General features: G+C 42.3%; 1 pseudogene; it reads right to left on the bottom strand.

Annotated features, from left to right (window-relative positions):
- Positions 1 to 9,343, bottom strand: part of LOC141258834 (cytochrome P450 2K6-like) — a 228,435-nt pseudogene extending 219,092 nt beyond the window's left edge.
- Between the last annotated feature and the right edge of the window lie 14,291 nt (positions 9,344 to 23,634).

Here is a 23,634-nt window from a genome sequence, read left to right as displayed (position 1 = left end):
TCAAGAAATGTTGCAAATTTGTCGCAACCTACCCTTGCTTTTCTTTGAGCAATTCTCTCCCAAAATGGTCTAAATAGTTAATGTGGTTGTTATAGTTATAAACTCGCTTACACTCCACATTACAAGAACTCAGTTCACCTTTTATGTCAGTAATTAGTTTCACCTTTTAGAAAAAGAAACTCGGCTCACCTGTCAGGATGACGCGAAGTACATTTCCACTCTAGAACTCGAGTCACCTATCACTGCCTTTTATGATTACTGCAATTAAAATTAAGTATGATATACATGACAAATCCTTCAAGAGGGACCGTATTCTCATTCAAATGTTTGTGTAAGAGGACATGTGATGGAACATGTAGGGGTTTTATATTTTCGTGGATCCCACATACACTTATTATAAAAGATCTCACTTGATCTTCTACATGAAATGAAGGCACACAGAGTTGTGACATGAACAGACAAGCGTATTTTTAGTCCGAGTAAAACATCAGATCGCACCTGGACCAATGTTAGACTATGGGACCATGCACATGTTTGATTATTTCCTTGGGCAGTGTGAGGGTTATGACGTCTCGGCGTGGGCTGAGACCTTTGCGAGCACAAATGAAGAACTCTCCTGAGCCTAACAAATCCAGAAGCTCTGGCTTAGTGTGAGAGTCCTGGGGATTTCAATGCTGACAAATGTGATCCAAAGATGCAGCGAATACTGGATGGGTGGCGGTGAGAAGCAGAGGGGTCAGATAGGTGAGCGATGAAGTAAGTATAAGGATTAGTGATGAGCGAGCATGCTCGTTACTCGATATTAACTAGCATGCTCGGGTGTTTTCCAAGTATCTTCAGGGTGCTTGGGTGTTATGTTTTCGTCAATCAGTGCTCATGATTTGCAGCTGTTTGACAGCTTTAATGCATGTGAGGAATGCTTGTTTCTTAGACATTCCTCACATGTTTTAAAGCTGTACAACAGTTGCAAATCATGAGCACTGAATGACGAAAACTTAACACTGTGCACCTCTTAAGACAGTTGGCAAGGATCCAAGCATGCTCGCCAAAAGGGTTAACAGAAAATACTCACTCATCACTAATAAGGATGTTTGATTTTTTTTTACATTTTGATGGCCTATTCCAGTTCAGAAATATGGCGCAACTGGCCACCATTTGGCTGATTCTGCATGGAAAAAAATTTCAAATTCAGTCAATGTGCCCTCTGCCCACTTCTGAGACTATACTTTATTACTGTATGCGCTAAGCACCACTTATAATTAACGATTGAGTCCACTTGTTTGTAATTTATTCTCAGTATAACTAGAGCTGTTCTGTGAAGGTCTCAGAGGTTTGTTTGAGAATATTAATGATGAAAAAGCATTATTAAATGCAAGAAAAAATCCAGACAGGTCAGAGGTAAGGTTGTGGAAAGAGTAAAGCAAGGTTAGGTTATAAAAAGTTAGTGCAAACATCTTATGGGCAACTGTTCAATCCATCATACAAAAATGGAAGGAGTATACCACAACTGAAAACCTACCAGAACATGGTCGTCCCCCTAAACTAACATCCCTATACAAGGAGAGCACTAATTAGAGAAGCAGCCAAGAGGCCTATGGTCACTCTGGAGGAGCTGTAGAGATCTGCAGCTCAGGTGGGAGAATCTGTCCACAGGTCATACATTCCAAAAATCTGGCCTTTATAGAAGAGTGGCAAGAAGAGAGCCATTTTTGAAAGCAAACCATAAGAAGTCCTCTTTTCAATTTGCGAAAAGCTATAAATGCGACACAGCAAGTATGTGGAAGAGAGTGCTCTGGTCAGATGAGACTAAAGTAGAACTGTTTTGGGCTAAATGCAAAATGCTATGCATGGCGGCAAACTAACACTGCACATGACCCTGAAAACACCATCCCCACCATCACACATGGTGGTGGCAGCATCATGCTGTGGGGATGCTTTTCTTCAGCAGGGACAGAGAAGCTGGTGAGAGTTGATGCTAAGATGGATGGAGCTAAACGCTAGGCAATTTTGGAGGAAAACCTGTTAAAGGCTGCTCACACCTACCTTCTGTAATCTATTCACACAAGTCTCAGCATTATACTATACATATTCTCTTGTTGAGCATCTTTACAAGTTTCACCGATACAATCATGTGTTGGCTTTTATTCTATTTTTTTAATTTAATTATTTTTTGGTTGCTGTTTCAGCATATATTTCATGCTCATAATCACTGCATATTACCAGCACTTTGTGCATTTTGCTATTATTTAGGTTTTGCTTTATTATGTGCTTATTTAGTTTATAGGGTCGGTTATTTTTACTATCCTTTTGTGGTGGCATTATGCTAATGACTACCAACATATAGAGCATGAATATTTACTAATTACTAAAGACACACCTGAACTATAAATACCGCCCAAAGAAAAGATAGGTGCATATAGTCTCTAAAAATTCATACATTTTATTGAGAATTACAAATTAAAAAACATATACAGAAAAGGAAATAATTATTTGATCCCTTGCTGTTTTTGTAAGTTTGCCCACTGACAAAGACATGAACAGTCAATAATTTTAAGGGTAGGTTAATTTTAACATTGAGAGATAGAATATCCAAAATAAAATCAAGAAAATCACATTGTATAAATTAGATATATTTATTTGCATTTTGCAGCAAAAAATAAGTATTTGATTCCTCTGGCAAACAACACTTAATGCTTAGTGGCAAAACCCTTGTTGGCAAGCACAGCAGTCAGACATTTTTTGTAATGTGGTATGTTAATTTTATAAGATATGATGCCGCAATAATTTAGTTGGGCCACTAGAGGTCACCATTGAACAAGAGAAGGAAACACTGAAAACAGGAAGTAGAAAGCAGAGAGTCGTCGTGAGGTGATTTTGAGGAGGAAAGGTTCTGCCGGAAAGACACGGAGCATTGGGAGCCTAAAAGTGACCCAAATTGTTAGTTAGGGAGAGCTAGATAGGATTCACAGCATCGCAAGGAACATTACTATTACTGAGAATACAGATGGACTGATGGAGACTGTATGAGCTCCAGTATATCGAGACTCTGGTAAATGTGTACGCCATAGGTGAGCTTCGTGAAATAATACTGGGATTGATCTGAAACTGTTTCTGCTCCTGTAATAGAGAAATTATTGACTAGGAAGCTGATCAAATCTAGTGGTTGGACATCAGAATAACAAGTCCAGTTGTTTTCTGTTTGAGGATATTCTGTTAGGGCGTCCGCCCTGAGTGCCCACAAAGAGGACAGTGTACTGTGTACATTTTGTGTTGGTCCAAGTGATTGGTCGTGTAAATATATATATATATATATATATATATATATATCAAGGGGAAAACAAGGTACCCGGAATCAATTGTAATTAAGGCGGGAGGCGGGTGAAAGATTATATTCCTGAGAGGACCACGTGTCCTGGTCAGGGTAGAATTACGAGTAAGACCTGTACCGGAAACGGTTGGGAGTGGTATAGCCTGGGGGTAGTCCTTCTCCTTACTGTGAAGTTGGCACTTGGGATCTCCCAGGCTGAATAAGTTGCATTTTGTGGTTGTTGGTAGAGATGAGCGGTGTTCGACTAGAACTGTTCGCCAATCTCAAATTTGAGCTGTTTTGGGCGGTGTTCGTGTCGTTCGACGAACGCGAACGATTTGCAAAAAATTCGGCTGTTCGAGGTTATGTTCGATAACTGTTCGTGCACCAAGAGCGTGTCCTGCATGTCTGGCGCTATTTAGAGCACCAATCATGCAGGGATTGTCTGCCACTTACTGTAATGCCACAGCCATGGTGGTTGTGGCATTACAGTGGTTGCCCAAATCGATGGGAACAGTGCTCACAGTGAAACATGAAAAGCCGGCAATTCAGCAGCGGCATACACCGGTACCCGACAATTTAGAACAGAAAAAATAGAGCATCACACATAGATTAGATAGATAGAAACATGTCGGTCACATATATAAGAAGTACAGTGACAGTGTTAGTTACTGTACTTGTCATTTAGTGTTACAGGAATATTTAAAAAAATATTAGTGTTTTCATGCACCGTATCTTTAAAAAAGCAGGCCGGCAATTCAGCATCGGTACCCGACAATTTATAACAGAAAGAATAGAGCATCACACATAGATTAGATAGATAGAAACATGTCAGTCACATATATAATAAGTACAGTGACAGTGTTGATTACTGTACTTGTCATTTAGTGTTAAAATAAAGGATTTATTAAAAAAAAAATTGGCGTGGGGTTCCCCGTAATTTTAGTCTCTAGCGGAGGTTAAGCAGATGGCTGGGGCAGATGTTTGAAGCCTGGGAAGGGGGTAATACCCACAGAGCTTCCCAGGCTACTAATATCAGCCCCCAACTGAATACCTAGCCTTTACTAGCTATTAAAATGGGGGACCCCAAAATAAATGACGTGGGGTCCCCCCTATTTTAATAGCTAGCAAAGGATAGGAAGACAGCTGGGGGCTGATATTAATAGCCCAGGAAGGGTGCCATGAATATTGGCCCCTCCCAGGCTAGAAACACCAGCCGTCAGCCGCCCCAGAAATGGCACATCCATAGGATGTGCATGAGGTGAGCTGAGTTCATTGGACATGACCTCAGCTCATCTTTATGCCGTCACAGCGAGTCACTGAGGAGCACAAGCATGCCTGCGCTTCTCACTTTGTGCGGCATGGCAAGCTGGATGGCAGCATTCGGCTACGGTCCAGCCTGTCATGTGAATATAGCAGAGCTGGAGCCGTCGTGGGAACCATGGAAAGGTAAGGATGAGGTTGCTTTATTTTTTAACTTTTTTGCAGAAGAAATTGGCTTCAGCTGGAATGAGCATGACGGTAAGTATGGTTTAAATTAGAACAATAAAGAATTGTGTGTTTATTTCAATTAAAGGACTTTATCCTGGGTGTTTGTGTTTTTCTTTAACTTAGACTATTGGGTGAGTAATGTTGGTGTCTTATAGACGGCTCTCCATTACTAACCTGGGCTTGATGTTATCTGGCATTATAAGCTGACATCAACCCCAGCCCTATTACCCCACTGCCACCACTACAGGGCAGTGGGAAGAGCGAGGCTAAGTGCCAGAATTGGTGCATCCTATGGAAGCGCCATTTCTGGGGCGGCTGACGGCAGGTGTTTCTAGCCTGGGAGGGGCCAATATTCATGGCACCCTTCCTGGGCTATTAATATCAGCCCCCAGCTATCTGCCTAGCCTTTGCTAGCTATTAAAATAGGGGGGACCCCTCCTTTTTTTTTGGTGGTCCCCCATTTTAATAGCTTGTAAAGGCTAGGTATTCAGCTGGGGGCTGATATTAGTAGCCTGGGAAGTACCGTGGGTATTACCCCCTTCCCAGGCTTCAAACATCTGCCCCAGCCATCTGCTTAACCTCCGCTAGAGGTTAATGCCAAAGAGCTCAATTTTTTTCTTATATGACCACAGCACCTTTTCCCAATAACTCACAGAATCATCCAGGTGTTTATTAGCAAACTTCAGATGGGCCTGCACATGTGCCTTCTTGATCAGTGGGACCTTGCGGGCAATGCAGGATTTTAAACCTTTAAGGCGTAGTGTGTTACCAATGGTTTTCTTGGTGACTGTGGTCCCAGCTGTCTTGAGATCATTAACAAGATCCCCCCGTGTACTTTAAAGCTGATCTCTCACCTTTCTCATGATTAAGGATACCCCATGAGGTGAAATTTTGCATGGTGCCCCAGATCGATGTCGATTGAAAGTCATTTTGTATTTCTTCCATTTTTTTACTATTGCACGAACAGTTGTCTCCTTCTCACCCAGCATCTTACTTATGGTTTTGTAGCTCATTCCAGCTTTGTGCAGGTCTATAATCTTGTCACTGACATCCTTAGAAAGCTCTTTGGTCTTGCCCATTTTGTAGAGGCTAGAGTCTGACTGATTAATTGAGTCTGTGGACAGGAGTCTTTTATACAGGGGACTATATAAGACAGCTGTCTTTAATGCAGGTAACAAGATGATTAGGAGCCTTTAACTTGTCTGTAGGAGCCAGAACTCATAATGGTTTGAAAAAATACTTATTTCTCACTACAAAATGCAAATAAATTATCTAATTTATACAATGTGATTTTCTTGATTTTTTTTGGATATTCTATCTCTCAATGTTAACCTACCATTAACATTATAGACTGTTTATGTCTTTGTCAGTGGGCAAACTTACAAAAACAGCAATGGATCAAATAATTATTTCCTTCACTGTACATGTTCAACAGAGAAGTGCAATGGAGGGCCACATGATACATCAACATAATTATGTCTTACAATGCTATAAAGCTTAAAAAGAGATGTATACCTCACCCAATTGTCTGCACTTTCACTGATTATCTTATAGGTATCTGCAAAGTACAAAAAAAGTGCTGCCTTATTTGAGCTGATGGTTCTACTTATGTTAAATGATAGACAATAAAAATGAAATAATTTACATATTTTTGCAGACTAAAGTGGTGTTTGATCCTGGTGCCCAACACGTTTCACCCATTGCTTCATCAGGGGGCTTGTCTATCATGTAAAGTAATTAGCACCATGTTGAAGATATATATGTTTTTAATTGGTAATTATCAATAAAAAGTATGAATTTTTAGAGACTATATGCACCTATCTTTTCTTTGGGTGGTATTTGGCATTATACTAAGTTGCACTCAAAGCAACATCATAAATATAAAGTGGGTGTTCAATAAATCAAATAAACACCAAAGTAGAAAGTAGAACTACACAAAAAATTATTTATTTTTTTTTTTCATCTTTAGTAGACATAATTAAAATATAGACAAATCATATATATAAAAAAACAAAAAAACAAGCACATGAAAAAATGTGGTATTTCAGTTATTATATGCAAAAATTAAATAAACGTTCCACCCTCCTGGTGAAATGGGAAGACCCACAAAGTACAATCTCAGAATATTATATATCTTATAAGTCAATCCTCTTTAGTAAAGACCAATAATATCTTCAACTGAAACATATATAATAAATAGTTTGACTAAAGTGCAAAGTAATATTTAAGGTGCCATCAAAAGTGCATAGTGCATTATAAAGAGTTATATATGAAAGAAATATACCAATAGGATGTAACCACTTGGTACTACAATACATAACAACTTAATAGAATTAAATAATGAATAATCATAAAGGGAGAGCAAAAAACAACATGTAACAACTGAGAGTTAGTTTACTACACAGCCCTTTTGCACGCGTTTCACCTAATGGCCTCTTCAGAAATGGTATGACGCGCGTAAAAGGGCTGTGTGGTAAACTAACTCTCAGTTGTTACATGTTGTTTTTTTTGCTCTCCCTTTATGATTATTCATTATTTATTACTATTAAGTAGTTATGTAATGTAGTACCGAGTGGTTACATCCTATTGGTATATTTCTTTCATAAATAACTCTTTATAATGCACTATGAAGTGGGGATTGTAGTATTGGAAACAGTTAATAGTTTTGTGAGCTGCTCCAGTGTGGAGGGGCAGGTGTAGAAAAGAACAGAGAGACTTCCTGGAGGAAGTGAGTCAGTGGAGGAGAGTGAGAAAGAAACCTAAGATAGTGCTGGAGGGAAGGAAAGGAGAAGCAGGCAGGTAGGACAGTGGGCCCGCTGAAGTATAGAAGAACATCCCATAGTAAGATAAAGCATGTGGATGGCTGCCAGCAACTGTTGTGGACTCTCCCTTAATGTCTGAGACCTACGGTCTACAGAAGGTTTGGAGGAGTCAACCTTATTCACTTCTTAAGTGGAGACAACGGGCGGGGAACCACAGATGAGGAGCAGGGACCTATACGCAAAAGCTTTGAAGCCTAGAGAAGTACTCCGGGTGCAAGGGGCACAAGAAAGAAAAGGGAGAGCTCAGGCTGAACCATCTGCTATGTGCTGTACTGAACCTGGCTTGGAATGTTTGCCATTTAGCAAAGTTGAATTGTTTAAAAAGGACTTTGAGTCTGTCTCTGAATGTGTGATGAAGAAGAAAACCGGAATTAGGGTGCAAGAAGAGACTACAATCGTGAGTGTTGTACAAAGCGCCCAAATCACATAACAGACAGTACACTGTTTGTTCTTTGTGGAGAGTCAGGGTGTTGTAACACAGTAGCTTCTCGCCACAACTACCACCCTGAGCCCCTCACACTCCCCTATAGTAAAAATGTCCTCTCTATGCCTCCTAATAGTAAAATGAATTAATATTGCTTTTGTGGGCCCATATATTAATGCCTCTCCTTGTGTCCCCTCCTATAGTAGGAATGTCGCCTTCCATGGTTCCACACAATAATAGTGTCCGCTCTGTGCCTTCACACAGTAATAGATTTCCTATTGTATCTCTACACAATAGTGACTCTCTATGCATTCATACAGTAATATTACCCCATCTGTGCCATTCCATAGCCATAGTGCCCTCACTGTGCCTGCATACAGTAATAATGTCCCCATTGTACCTATGCGCAATAATAATACCAAATCTGTGCCTTTTTAAAGTAATGCTGCCCACTTTGTGGCCCCACACAGTAAGAATTCACAACAAAAGAGAGATACCTAAACAGGTCTCAGCAAGATAAAATAAGGCTAAAAAAGACCAACCTATTATATACAACAAGCTTCATTATCAAGTTTTAATAAGGGGGGGCTTGTAAATGGCAAAATACAAACCCCCCTGTTTTAAAATTTAATAATAATAGCATTGGTTTTTTTTGGCCCCACACAGTAGTAATAGTTCCCTCTCTGTACCTCCACACAATAACAGTGCCCCCATTGTGCCTCAATAGAGTATTAGTACACCCAGTGAGCTTCCAGATAGTAATGGTACTCCCTGATACAAAACAGCACCTTGACTACATTTGATTCTACAAATAGACAGAGTGACCTATCACAAGTGTGTATACACGTGATGATAATAAAAGGAAACATCTTAGTTTAACTTGTCAAATTATTTTCCAGCTTTTCAATCTTTTTGTTCAGGCCAATTTCATGTCTTTTTCTGTTGAATCACAATTCAAAAGCAATATCTGATTGTTATTAGTTGATATTAAATAAATTTAAATTGAAAATTACCTTTGTCAGTTTTAAGTTAATTCAGCGACCATTATGGGTTTTTCTTACTTTAACAGAAGGTACCAACAATTTTTTCTATGTGTGAATATCCTTATCGTGACCATTATTAAGCTGTGTAGCACTCCCCTTTATATCAGCTTTGTTTTATCCTTCATCAGGTGTCCCCTGTTGCAGCAGTACAAGTATTTTCAGTTTATTCTTAGAGCTGTGTGCTTCTGATGGACTTTGAAAAATTCTATATATACCGTAATATTGTCAACTGCCGAAAACTCGAAGGACTATGTCCTTTGTGTAAATACAGCTCAATTGCAGAGTTTCCAAGAAATATAGGAGATAAGCACTATACAAACAGCTAAAGGGTGAACTAAGTTTTTTTGACATGAGACACCAACTAACTGTGGTATGTCTGTAAATAATTGCAAACATGATAATGTGATCATAAACCACAGTATGTACTATTGCACTAATATCATTAAAGTGCACGTGATTGCTGATACATGCTGCCCAATCCACGGGCAGCATGTATCAGGCACTGACTGTATTCTTTCAGCCATGTACTGTATATTTGGTTTTGAAATGCTATGGTGTTTCAGGGAGAAACATACTTTAAAAGCTGCCAGGGACCTATTTGCAGGCTAGTCAGGCAGGCAGGTCCTCAGAGACTTTACCCCGCCCACTGCCCTGGATAGACAGTGTTTCAGAGTCAAACATGCTTAACTGAGATCAGCCAGACCCCAGAGCATAATAAATATAATATGCAAAAAATAATAAAAATCATTATACTGACTTCATTGCAAACCTCTATGGCACTTTCATTATTCAATAAAACCCATCCAGGCCTCCCTTCATCTTCTGATCAACCACCGCTCAATTTGGAATCATCGGTCCTCTCGCCCTGGTTTCATGGTGGCAAGGAAGGTTCTGTGCAGGGAGGTCAACGGCACATGCCAGGATGTCACAATGCCATTGACCTCCTGCACAGCTGTGCAGAATCCTCCCGGGCACCATGACATCCAGAAGTCTGGTGCAATGCAAAAGGACCGAAGAATCCATTGAGAGAGGCTGGGATCAGAAGATACAGTGTGGTCTCAATGGGTGGCAGTGAATAACAGAGGGGCCAGAAAGTAAAACGTTGAAGTAAGTATAACAATTTTTAAATTTTTAATTTCTTTTTCACCGTTTGATAGGACATTATTGTTCAGAAAAATGGTTGCTAGCAGCCACCATATTATTAAATCCGCGCGGAAACAAATTACAAAAAAATCACTGTTTTGGCAAATTTGGATTAGAATGCAGAGTAGAATTCAATTGCCGGGAAAGGTCAATGCCTGCACACTGCAGTACTTTCTTCTGCCCTAGCCAAGGTGGAGAAGTACTCCTTCACAGGGGCACGATGTCGGGGAGACTGTGTGGATGACGCGTCATCTGCACGAAGCAAGAAGGAGGACTGCATCAAAAGAAGAAGGGAGGCGCCAGACCGGGACCAGTGACACCCCTTCGACCGAACCACCCCCCCATGTGAATATAGTAAAAGCTCTTTTTCTTGCCTTGCAGGTCAGTTGGGGGCATGTATACAGCATTATAGAATGCTATATATCAGGCCTGAAAGGTGGTGGCCTTATCCCATATCAGTCAAACCGGGTGATAGGTTGCCTTTAAATAAAAAGAAAAAATGGTTTCTCCTCAGAATTGCAAGATACTTACTAAGCATGGAAAATCTAGGAAAATCTGTCTTTTATAGGGTGTTATGCTACTTATCAACAGTATATTGCTGGCACTACTCATCCCTAGGGATGGGCGGACCCATGAATGATCGGGTCCGTCGGCTTTGGACGACCTTTATAAAAATGTTTGGTTTGGGTACCAGAACGGTATCCGAACTTGATACCGAACCCAAACCTCATTCAAGTGAACAGGCAGCCCAAGCATCTGGTGGCTTGGTGGTTCCCACGCTCTCTTCTGTGTGACAGCGTGAGAAACACTGGCTCTGACCGGCACTTACTTACTGAAGTTACAGTCGGTCACAGCCCCTAGGTATCGCAGACCACTGCAGGTTCCCACACTGTCACACAGTGGACAACATGTGAGCCAGCGGCTGTTACCGGCGGTGAAAAATTTATTGCCAATCAGGCAATTTTATCGCTGCGGGCAATTAATGTCAGTAAGGTTACCACAGTTAATCAGCTATGAACTGTGATAAGCTTACTGATGTCAGACCTCATCGCACCAGCCGGATTCACACGCTACTGTCAGTGTGTTCCGGCGGCTGTGCTGAGCGGTCACATTACTGATGTACTGTAAAAGAGGGTCGGGGAGTGCTTTTTACAATTAAAGGTCTTTTCTCTGTATGTGTATTTATTGCTTTTGACCACGGGTTTAGTAATGAGGGTGTCTTATAAATGCCTCTCCATTTCTAACCCCTGGGCTTGATGTCAGCTGACATTATACAGTTGACATCAACCCCAAAATATTATATCACTTGCCAACGCACCAGGGCAAGCGGGAAGAGGCAGGAAAAGCTCCAGAATTGACGCATTTAATGAATGTGCCTTTTCTGGGGCGGCTGTGGACTGCTATTTTTAGGCTGGGGAGGGCCAAATATCCATGGACCTTCCCAGCCTGAGCATACCAGCCTCCAGCTGTCTGCTTTGCCTTGACTGATTATAAAAAACAGAGGGGACCCCATGCCATTTGTTTTTTATTATTTATTTAAATAATTTAAAAAAACGGCTTGGGGCCTCTATATTTTTGATAACTAGCCAAGATAAAGCAGAAAGCTGAGGGCTGCAGCCCACAGCTGTGTGCTTTACCTACGTTTGTTATAAAAAATAAAGGAGGCTACAAAAATAGAAGGGACTCCACGTCTGTGGCTGTGATGGGGTCGTAAGTGCCCCCTTTGAAAAAGTTTACTGATTGGTTGCACTGCAGCCTTTTAACAAGCTTTATTTGGGCTGCTGAACACAAGCAGCAACACAGACATACCCGAAAAGTCTGTGTTCGGGGTCCGTGCACAGACACTAGGTGTCCGATATGGATGCCGAACTTTATTGTTTGGCTTCGCCCATCACTACTCATCATAGTACAGCAAAAAAGATAAAATTAGCAGTTAAGCAAAACATATGCATAATGTAAGTAACTATCTGTCATTTCCACCATAACAGTGTGATCTGAAACCCAGGGCTGTAAACTGGAGATTTGGTTGAGGGTCAAGGAAAAGTTATGGCCAGTACAATGAGTTTACTGCAAGTAATCCGGTTAGTGTGTGACTTCATATTATTTACTGAAGCTTAATGACCACAAAGGAAATACTACTCATGCTAACCAGGAGAGGGGGGACATAAAAAGTGCAAAATTAGATTTTGTATAATAATTGGTGCCATATTAAATCAAAGAAGCAAAAAGAAAATAATAAAAAAGCATCCTTAGATTTACGCTGTTAATTAAATATTGAGACCCATTTTAATTAATTTAGTGCAATGCTCATCAGCAAAACAGAGAGACAAGACTGATTAATCATGGACGTAATTTCTTTATCATAAAGACGTAAAATTACCTCTACCGTATAAAATTGGAAAAGATAGATGTTGGTACGGTAAGTTTTTCGATTAACAGAAAGGTAATAATTGTTTCTGTCTGGAAATTCTGAAAAATATAATTTATCTGGTGTAAAGGAAAGTGAAAAGAATGGCTTGCTGTAAAAAGAAAGGCATTCTGGACTGGATAATTTCATGTTACCTACCTAATATCTCAATAATTGCTTGCTACTTCATCTGACAGCAACATAATGAAAGAAAAGAGACCCTGAATCCAACAATGTATCACTTAGTTTACTGGATACAGCAATGGTTTTACAATCAGAGTTGTTAGATGCAGCATGAAGCAGAGCTCAAAAAGCTGCACCCACACCTCAGCTTTCTGTGTGCATTGTCTATTGACAGTGAACTGCTTATCAAAGGAGGGGGTGTGGTCGGTCACATAAGACCTAGTCCATCAGTGATAATATCCTAGTGATAAAACCTTCACTGTAAGTAAACAGCACCACACAGCTTAATAAATGACACTTCACTGAATTCAGTGTTTTCACCCCTACATCATGCTGTTGTCAGATTGCATAGCAAAAATGTGCTGACAGGTTCCCTTTAAGTGATTATTTTAGGAAACTGCTTACAAAGGATTTGCTTTGTAAAATCTTGTAACAACACTTTCTGTAAGTACAAGGATTAGTATAAAGTTCCCTGATTGCCATGAAAAGATGAGTTTAATGCTCTGAGTTTTATCCAAACTTCAAACCATAATAAAAGGATTAGAGAGAATTGGTTAAAAAAATAATTCAAATGAAAATACCTTTTACGCACCAGTCCCTATACCACCTCTTTTGTAGCTCCCTGGTCTTCTGGGGTAGTCTTTGGTTCTTTTTATGCTGTCTTCCAGCACCATGGTCAAAGATTGACCTCATGCAGCAACTATGTGAGGAGATGGACATACTGCCCACATTCCCTTTTGAAGACGCTTATGGTTGTTATGTGTAATGTGTATTGTGACATGCATTATTAGAAACAATGTTGTAGTTTGAATCACAGTTGGGAGAGTTAGGGTTAATATTTGGGACATACCCAGAGTGGGAGGAGTCAAAGTGAAGGGACAGAGACAGCTTCCTGTTAGAAAGTCAGCTAGGGTTCAGCCTGCAGTGAAAGCAGACCTAAGGTCTGACAAGTCAACAGAGCTGTGTGATGTGGGTGTCCTTAACATGAGTGGAGACTGACGCAGTGGATAGCGAGATCCAGAGTAGAGTCAAGGAAAAGCAACACAAAGACAGAGTGATGCAGTGGAGAGGGGTCCTGGGACAAGCTGTCTAGCGATACGGACCCAAGTTTTTAACTCAGAGAGGTAACGGGTCAGGATTGAAAAGGGGAACATGACACGAAGAGAGTTCCCTGGGCGGTAGTTCCAAGGCGCCAGCAAGCGAAGAAACTAAGTAATGGTCATAATAGCAAAATAGCTCTGTGAATATCTGAGGCTGTGGGTTGTAAATAATCACTTCATGCAGCATGCCAGGATATGAAAAAAGAATACCTCACCCACGGCTATCGCCCAGCGCCACATTATACTATCGCTGGCCTCAGAGCTGGAAAGGCCTTGCTGGTAAAATTAAAGATAAGGACTGAGGGCTTAAGAACTGTAGCACCATCAGGGTGCTTTTAAGACAGTGAGAGCCTACGACAGGTGAGTATAATGTGTTTTACTGCTTTAACCCTTTCCTGGTCCTCAAAATAAGATATTAAAATGTCAGCCAGATGGCCACCATTTTGCTGAATCCCTCAAATTTTTGACTCTCCTGAAACATTTTAGGAAATTTATAATGTTTTTGATTTGTTGTGGTTTTGATCTCTCATTTCTATCCCAGAAAATTACAAAGATTAGGATAGACAGACAGGTGGCAGATATGACCACTGCCTAGAAGAACTCACCACAGTGTCCCCCAATTTGATCAACAATGGGGCTCAAGCAGTGATTGGACTGAGTATATAGATGCGCCAATTTGACTGGTGTATTATGGCTTTCGTCTGACATTTCTATTATTTCAAATTGATAGTTGGACACTGTGGCTAATACTTATAGCTGGTACTCACAGTGTCATATTATGGATGGCTCCTCTGTGTACACGATTGCTAGTAGTTTGCACTCATATAGTAATGTGATGCTGTTAAAGGGGCACAGTGGCTATCACCGTTATGGGGATGGACAGAGCAGAACAGGTGAGGGATGGTGTGGAGTTAATGGAGGGCAGACACAAAGTTTAAATTAAGCAATACAAAATACTTTGTTCTATGTAGCTTATATAGAGTGCTAGTTCCATAAAACATATTTACACGTCGTTGTGGGTATTGTCTCCCAATATAGAGAACTTAGCATGTCGGGTGTGGTAATAACAGGTTCACTCTTCAATTACTCATGTGCAGTCTAAGAAACCTCACACCACAGGCAAGTCACACACATCTCTTAGCCATTTCATCTGTGTAGTTTGGGTCTCTTCTATAGTTCTGTCTTTTGGGGTAAGAAGACTCCTTGCAGTCTGATTTGCTGCCACCTGATTACATGGGGCATAAGTCTCTGTCTTGAAACCCTCAACTAAACACAACAGAGAGTAATTAAAGACTGAACCTGTTATTGCCCCAACTGTCGTCACACGGCCTCCAATCTTTTTCTGCTGCATCTATATGCTCGGTGCTCGTTGAACATCCCAAGTAGTGACATGCTCGGGCGAGTACCGAGCAGTGTTGAGCTTGCGCGCTCAACACTAATCAAGAACCATGTAAGATACACAGATATTGAGCTTATGTTAGAAATTCTGTCTAAGACAAAGTCCCGAGAAGGAATGATGAGAGATACTATAAGCACATCAAGTGACAGAAAGAAAAAGTCAGTCAATGCATGAATACATACTCAACAGCCCATGAGATCCTATAATCTCTGCATGTATAGCCCTGGATCAGGAGGGGAACTGAACCCCACACATATCAACACAACAAGGGGTCTTCCTCAGGATAGTTGTATATAGAACTGGCTGGTATGCATACTTATATAGAGAGAGTAATATTGATAAATGATAACCATCTGGTAATTTATATTTATAATTAACCATTTATATGGCTTGTATATTCTTTTCATAAAATTAAAATATATTCTGTAGGTGATCCCTATTTTTTGCTTACTTCTTTTTTTTCTTTGCTTTGCTTTATGTCATTTAGTATGCATTAGATTGATTCCTGTGCCTTTTGGTTGTGCCCACCTTGCTTTCTTTTTACTGTATCTCTAGTCCCTTAGTCCAGTCTAGTTGCCCGTGTTTCCTGAAACCGCATCTGCAGTACCTGACAACTACCTAGGGGCTAAATGTCCAGGTCCGAACCTTGATCCTGAAACCTCGTCCGTGGTTTCTGTACCATGTGACCACAATGGCGGTACCAGAACTGTTACTTTAGACCAATAGGTCTGAACCCTGTCCCAGTCGCTATCCTGTCTACAAAGTATGTCCCTGTCTCAAGTAGCCTTTCTGTTTGAACTTTTCCAAAGTGGCCGTCCTGTTTGAACTTGTCGCAAGTGGCCGATTTGCCCTGCAATTTGTCTCTGCCTTTTGGGGTCAGCTGCTACTGCCGAACGCGCCCTGGAGTGGCACCTGGCAGCTATCTGCCGCAAAAGCCTGACCACAGGAATAAGAGGTCCTGCAAAAGAGGGTCCCTGACTTCATATCCGCTCCGTTCTGCTCCGATGATGGCCAGCCAGTGAGAGGCAGTCTGGTCAAGAAGAAGGTGGGAGTTGTGACTTTCTTCCTAATAATTTGAAGAGAACGTGGTCCTAATGAGAGGTCATGGAAGTTCAGGAGGAAGAATCTGGCTTCATCTTCTCTGGCTCCATTTTTTATGCAAGAAGAGGGGGCGTACAGGGGGGATACTATAACACTATGCCCGGCACCCCTGCACGCTGTTACCTTCAGTGAGGTCCTTGGCATGATCCTGATCCTACCTCCTCCCCCAATCCATGCAAGCCGCAGATAGGGCGCACCTGCCCGCGCTCCCCTGTTCTTAAAGGGGCAGCGCATACACATGGTACATGTCCCAGGAACAGCTGGGAGGCGTATGTTGCGCCCCTGCAGGTTCAGTCACCACAGAGGTACTGCATCTCACCCAGAGGTGTGGTACCCCACTCTCATGGAAGGAAGGAGTACTACCCAGGACCCACCTACCTACATGCAACACTACACCATTCCACTCCAGCAGGAGGGGCAAGATGCACTTATCCACTGCTGAGCCTGTCCCTGGTTGGAAGGGGGGGAACCAAGAGAGGGGGAACCATGTAGTGGGTGTGGGTGGAGGAAGTAGTCAGGGGAGCACCTTCAGAAAGAGTATAAGAAGGAGGGGAACCATCTAGAAGAGTTGAGTCCTGCTCAGGAGAGCAATGTAGGAGGGTCCAGGCTCCTGGCTCCAGTGCTTGAAGCAGGAGTTGAGTGGAGAGAGAGAGAAGTTGGGCCTAGTCTGAGAGGCCCAGGAGAGAGTGAGAGAGGACAGGAGCAGAGGGAAGGCTCCATAGACAGAGGGGATCCCAGGGGCATGGTGAGTGCGGGAAGCCACCCGTGCGCCCGAATCTACACGGACCTGGAGGGATCAGACCGCAGAGCAGACCGGCCCCTAAACTAGTGGAGAACAAGCACGCTCAGCTAGATAACAGGAGGCTGCTGTATTTGCAAGGTGCAGCAGCCAATCACCACAATTACATCACCGAAAAGGTGGCCGCATAGGGTCCAGGGGATTGCAAGTCGCCCGACAAAACCCAAGGCTACCAGCTTGGGACACTGATTGTGAGGCGAAGGGCAGGAGGGCAAGAGCCAGCGCAAGGAAGACGACCAATAAAGGAACATAGAACGGGGTCCCGTTTAACTACTCCTGAGAGACTTGAGAGTTGCTGAATCCCCTTCCCTGGTGAACACAGGATGACGTGGGAGGTTACACACTGGCCCTGGTAACCTGGAGTCTTGAACAACTGTGAGTAAACCTTGAAGACTACACCCTATTGTGTCCTGAAATTATTGCTGTGCCATCACCAGTCCTGCACAACACAGCACCAGCAACATCTACCTCATAAAACCCCTATATCCTGCCCTGGAGCTAAGTTCTGCCTGTGGAGAGCTGAACCAACTCTGCTGTGTCACCATCAGCTCCAGAGGATCTGCACCGCAGCGGTGGCTCCATATAGCCTCATACCACAGGTGGCGTCACGAACATTATTATCCTAAAAACTTTATTCCATTTTACTTTTCTGTTTAATTGACCACCCTGGGTCACGGACCGGGTCACTGCCACCGTGACATCCCCCAGCACCTACTGGCCGGGCTTCCGAGTACCCCACGGCCCAGGGGGCGCATCACATATAATCTATATATGTGCACCTGCAAGGTGTCCTTCAGCCAATAGCTGGGAGACATCTTATATGTAAGGCACTCTCTCCAATAGGGAGGTGCTTGAGCAACCGCTATAGTTTTTTAGGTGGTTAGTGTGAGCAACTGCATGTTACCAGGTCCCCAGTCCCTAGTCTGTATTTCATATCCTTTGTCCCGTATCCTGAGTCCCTTAGTCCAGTTTAGTTGCCCATGTTTCCTGAAACTGCATCTGGGGTACCTGTCTGCTACCATGGGGGCTGAATGCCCAGGCCCGAACCTTGAACCTGAAACCATGTCCACTGTATCTGTACCTCATTTCCACATGGCTGGTAGAAGAACACTCACCTGAGACCAGTAAGTCTGAACCGTGTCCTAGTGGTGTCTACACAGTCCGTCCCTGTCCCAAGTGGCCTTCCCGCCCTGAAGTACGTCTCTGCCCTTTTGGGTCAGCTGCTACTGCCAGACGCGTCCTAGAGTGGCACCTGGCAGCTATCTGCCACACAAGCCTGACCTCACCACTAGAGGCTCCAGCGAACACCAAGGTAGCTGCTTAGTCACGCCGCTCCAGGGTAAGTATGGTCCTTGGCAAAGTGGGTCATGAATCACCATCATGAATCATGTTATGAGTGTAACAAAATTTGAGTAAAATCTAACTCCACTCAAATTTATTTGCTCATCTCTACTGATGATCAATCGTTATTCTAATGCAGACATACACATTTTTATTAATATATGCCATTACAGTGGATCAAACTGATCATAGATATTCAATGACACCAAGTAAAGAAGAAACAATCTCTCTAGGAATATTCTTTCACATAAATTTCATTTGTAGACTAATGACTATCCTCCTTCTCCCCCTCTCCCACTCCATAGAATTTAACAAGCACCATCTGTCATTTTCATTCTCCGTAATGAGAAAATCGAACTTCACTGAACATAGATTTTACTCATAAATTGAGTGAAAGATTGATCCAAGAGATGGAAGAAGAAAATTTCTCTATTAAAATAAATTGTAGAGTTTCATATTTTAATATGTACTATTGATTTATTCAATAAAATTTAAAACAACAGTTACTGATTAATTTTTTCTTTATATTATCATCAACTTTTTGACTTACTTCTCTCCCGAACATAATGTTACATTTCTGTTACTTTGCCTAATTTGTGCTCCTTTAGAAGCTGCTTTCAACTTTTGCTCAATAAGATCCCTGTACTGGCTGTTTAAATATAGTGCATTAAATTGTATAACAGAACAAAAAGAATCAAAGAGCTCCAAAGTGCTCCATAATCAACTCACTTTTTATAGAGTTCTTGGAGTCGGGAGCAGCTCCGACTAGAAGGTCAGCTAAAGATTTTTTTGAACACTAATTTTTTCAAGGGAAACGCTTCAGGCCCCTGAGACCCTAAGACAAGAGCATTGGGAGGTGTCCCAAGGTAAAGGGGCTGTGACTGGCAGTAGCAAGCCTCGCTGCAGACCGCCAACTCGATCCAAAGTAAGACAGTTTAAACAGTTACATTAGGAGTGAGGTCCCTGCTCGCAAGCTTACATTCTACAAGAAAATGGGTGGACACAATAGGTGAAAAGTGTTAATCCCTTTAAGTCCTTTTCCTATAAACATTTCTTTGCAGGGCAATTGTCCAGCTCTTACCTCCACTTAGCTTCATTTTGCAGTGCCATAGCCCTGACTATTAACATTTTATATTCATTTTTTAGCACCGAACTTTGTGTCCCCATTGACTAGAATTGGGTTAGTGTTCGGGGTCAAGTTCAAGGTTAAGATGTTACCCGAACCAAACTGTTACAGTATGTTCGTCGAACCAGAACATCCACAAGTTCGCAAAACTCTACTTGTGATATATACTGTCGAACTTTCTTCATGTGAAATTTAGTTGTTTTGACGTAAAAAACAAAACTGGCCTGGTATAGGTGTTGAAAGTTGATTGTTCAAAAATTCAGTATTGTCATATATAATTTAAAATTTGGTTTGTGTGAAATGTCATACAAACCCTGGGAACTATAGACCAGTAATCTTAACGTCTGTTGTGGGTAAATTGCTTGAAGGATTTCTTAGAGATGCTATGGTAGAATATCTTAATGATAATAACTGTCTAACTCCTTATCAACATGGATTCATGAGGGATCGCTCCTGCCAAACAAACCTGATTGCCTTCTACGAGGAGGACTGGGGAGAGTCAGTGGATGTTGTATACCTTGACTTCTCCAAAGCGTTTGATACCGTGCCACACAAAAGGTTGGTATATAAGATGAGAATGCTTGGTCTGGGGGATAATGTGTGCAAGTGGGTAAATAGCTGGCTGAGTGATAGAAAGCAGAGGGTGGTTATCAATGGAGTAAGCTCAGGGTGTTTCAGGGTTACTAGCGGGGTGCCTCAAGGGTCTGTCTTGGGCCCTATATTATTTAATATATTTATTAATGATCTAGTTGAAGGGTTGCATAGTAAAATAGCAATATTTGCAGATGAGACTAAACTTTGTAAAGTAGTTAATACAGATGAGGATAGGGCACAGCTACAGGAGGATTTAGATAAATTGGGGAGTTGGGCCAAAAAATGGCAGATGGGGTTCAATGCCGATAAATGTAAGGTCATGCACATAGGAAAGAAAAACAGCAGTCACCCATACATATTAAATGGGAAACCGTTGGGGAAATCTGACATGGAGAAGGACCTGGGCGTCTTGGTTAACAGCAAATTAAATTGGAGTGCCCAGTGTCAGGCAGCAGCTGCGAAGGTAAATAGAGTCATGGCATGCATCAGAAGAGGAATAGCGGCATATGATGAGAACATTGTTCTTCCTCTGTATAAAGCGCTGGTAAGGCCGCACTTAGAATATTGTGCACAGTTCTGGGCTCCGGTGCTCAGGAAAGACATATTGGAGCTGGAGAGGGTACAAAGGAGGGGGACTAAGGTAATAAAGGGAATTGAGGGACTAGAATACCCAGAGAGGTTGTCAAAATTAGGCCTATGTACGTTGGAAAAGAGAAGGCTTAGGGGAGACCTCATAAACATGTATAAATACATCAGGGGGCAGTACAGAGATCTCTCCCATGACCTGTTTATACCAAAGATGGTGACAAAGACGAGGGGGCACACTATGCGTCTGGAGGAAAGGAGGTTCCTGCACCAGCATAGAAGGGGATTCTTTACGGTCAGAGCCATGAGACTCTGGAACTCTCTGGTAGAGGAAATGGTGATGTCCAACTCACTTAATGAGTTCAAGAGAGGCCTGGACGCCTTTCTTGAGAACAATAAAATTACATCTTATGCTTAGTGATAGTTAATTAATCCAGGGATTTAATCAGACTGCCAGATTGGAGTCGGGTAGTGAATTTTTCCTCAATAATGTAAATTGGCTTATACCGCATGTTTTTTTTTTGCCTTCCCCTGGATCAACGCTGTAGAAAAATGTTTAGCTTGCAAAAAAGAAGACTGAGAGGAGACTTAATAGCTGTCTACAAATATGTCAAGGGCTGTCACATTCTAGAAGGATCATCTTTATTCTCATTTGCACAAGGAAAGACTAGAAGCAATGGGATGAAACTAAATGGGAGGAGACACAGATTAGATATTAGAAAAAACTTTTTGACAGTTAGGGTGATTAATGAGTGGAACAGGCTGCCACGAGAGGTGGTGAGTTCCCCTTCAATGGACGTCTTCAAACAGAGGCTGGACAGACATCTGTCTGAGATGATCTAGTGAATCCTGCTTTGAGCAGGGGGTTGGACCAGATGACCCAGGAGGTCCCTTCCAACTCTACCATTCTATGATTCTATGATTCTATGATTCTATGAAAAGCTGCAGTGCACAAGAAATAGGCCGAACTGGATTGACGCTTGTCTTTTTTCGGCCTTATAAACTATGTAACTATGTAACTATGTATATTTCATTGATTTTATAAAAAACTAAAAAATTGGGCTGGAACAGATGTAGAATTTTATTTGTATACAAATTGACTATATTCACATATACTGTAGAACTTGGTTCATGTGAAATTTCGTTGATTTGAAATAAAACAAAAAAATTGTCCTGCTACAGGTGTAGAAATTTGGTTCCTCGCTACTCGGTCCCCAGCCACCACTATTTCTTCCGTTGTGGCTTCCCTACCCTTTACCATCTCGTGTCCAGGAACATCACCCATGCCCTAACCAACGCAACTGCTGGAATTGTCCACTTAATGACCAACACATGGACAAGCGCTTCTGGCCTGGGACGTTACATTTCACTTACATCACATTGGGTGAACATTGTGAAGGCCGGGGCTAAGTCCTACCATGGCATGGCCCATGTGCTCCCGACATCGAGGATTTCTGGCTTCACTACTCTCAAGGTTTCTTCCCCCTCTTACATCAGTTCCTGCACCCCCTCCTCCATCTCCGATTTGTTACCTCAGAGCACGTCGTCCACATTAGCCGGAAGCTCTGTAGCACTGCCTCAGCGAAGCGGCAACAGGCTCTGCTGAAGCTAATTTGTCTAGGAGATGTACAGCACATCGTGCCAGAGTTACTGAAAGGAATAACAGACCAAACTGATGTGTGTTTTTTGACGCTTAACCTCCAAACAGACTTGGTCATGTCTGATAATGGACGTAACCGGGTGACGGCTCTGAAGCTTGGCAAGCCGCCACACGTACCATGCTTGGCACATGTTCTCAACTTGGTGGTTAAGCATTTTCTAAAACCTACCCAGATTATGAGGAGCTTATGGTCAACGTACATAGTGTCAGCGCCCATTTACGCAAGTCAGCTAGAGCAGCCACTGCTCTGGCAGTGCTGTAGCAACGCTTGCAAGTAACAGCTCACCGACTGGTGTGCGACATGACCACAGACTGGAACTCCACAGTGCATATGCTTACAAGGCTTTGAGAGCAGTAGAAGTCCGTGTGGAATACCAGCTCCAACCTGCCTGTTGATATTCTGGTCAGCCTCCACAAATAACAACTGAAGAGTGGGTATGGATATTTGACATTAGTGCGATTCTCCAAGACTTTGAGGACTCCACAAAGATAGTGAGCGGCGATGACGTTATGTATTGTTGCCTTTCCCGTGACCCTAGAGTTACATTCGTCTTAGCCAAAAAACAGTAATTGTTGTTCACCCTGCTAGACCCACGATGCAAGGAGAACTTTGCATCTCTTCTTGCTTAGGCAGAAAAGTCTTCGAAAATGGTGCTATACCAGAAGGCCATTGTGGAAAATATATTGAAAAAATTCACGCCAGACAACGCTAGCTATAGGGGGCAAGCTTCCTTGCCAAACCAAGGAGTAGAGGTGAGGGAGACACACACCAAAGGCCTGGGCCAATTTCATGTCACCCTCCCAGCTCCCATGCCCTCATAACTGGGAATTTTTGACAAGGAGGGAAAAAATTTAAAAGATGGCCAAGCAATACATGGCCAACTAAACCAGCTTACTCCCTAATTCCTCTGCAACTTTAAACTATTCGGCCTCAAAACTGGACACCGGGCATGAGCTGTCTCTCTTTTCCTTGGAGGTGTTGTGCTGACATGCCACTAGCTTCTTATCTGAGTGGGTTTTTAGTGCCGTCCGGGGGGTCATAACAGACAGGCGCTTTTCCCTGTCAACAGAGAATGATGGCAGGCTCACTTTCATAAAAAAAAATAAAG

The sequence above is a fragment of the Phyllobates terribilis genome, unplaced genomic scaffold, assembly GCF_046119375.1.
Source record: "Phyllobates terribilis strain yellow unplaced genomic scaffold, ASM4611937v1 Scaffold_3__8_contigs__length_932513732, whole genome shotgun sequence".
Classification (NCBI taxonomy): domain Eukaryota; kingdom Metazoa; phylum Chordata; class Amphibia; order Anura; family Dendrobatidae; genus Phyllobates; species Phyllobates terribilis.
Note: the sequence above shows the minus strand (reverse complement) of the source record. Positions and strands in the feature narration are given on the sequence as shown.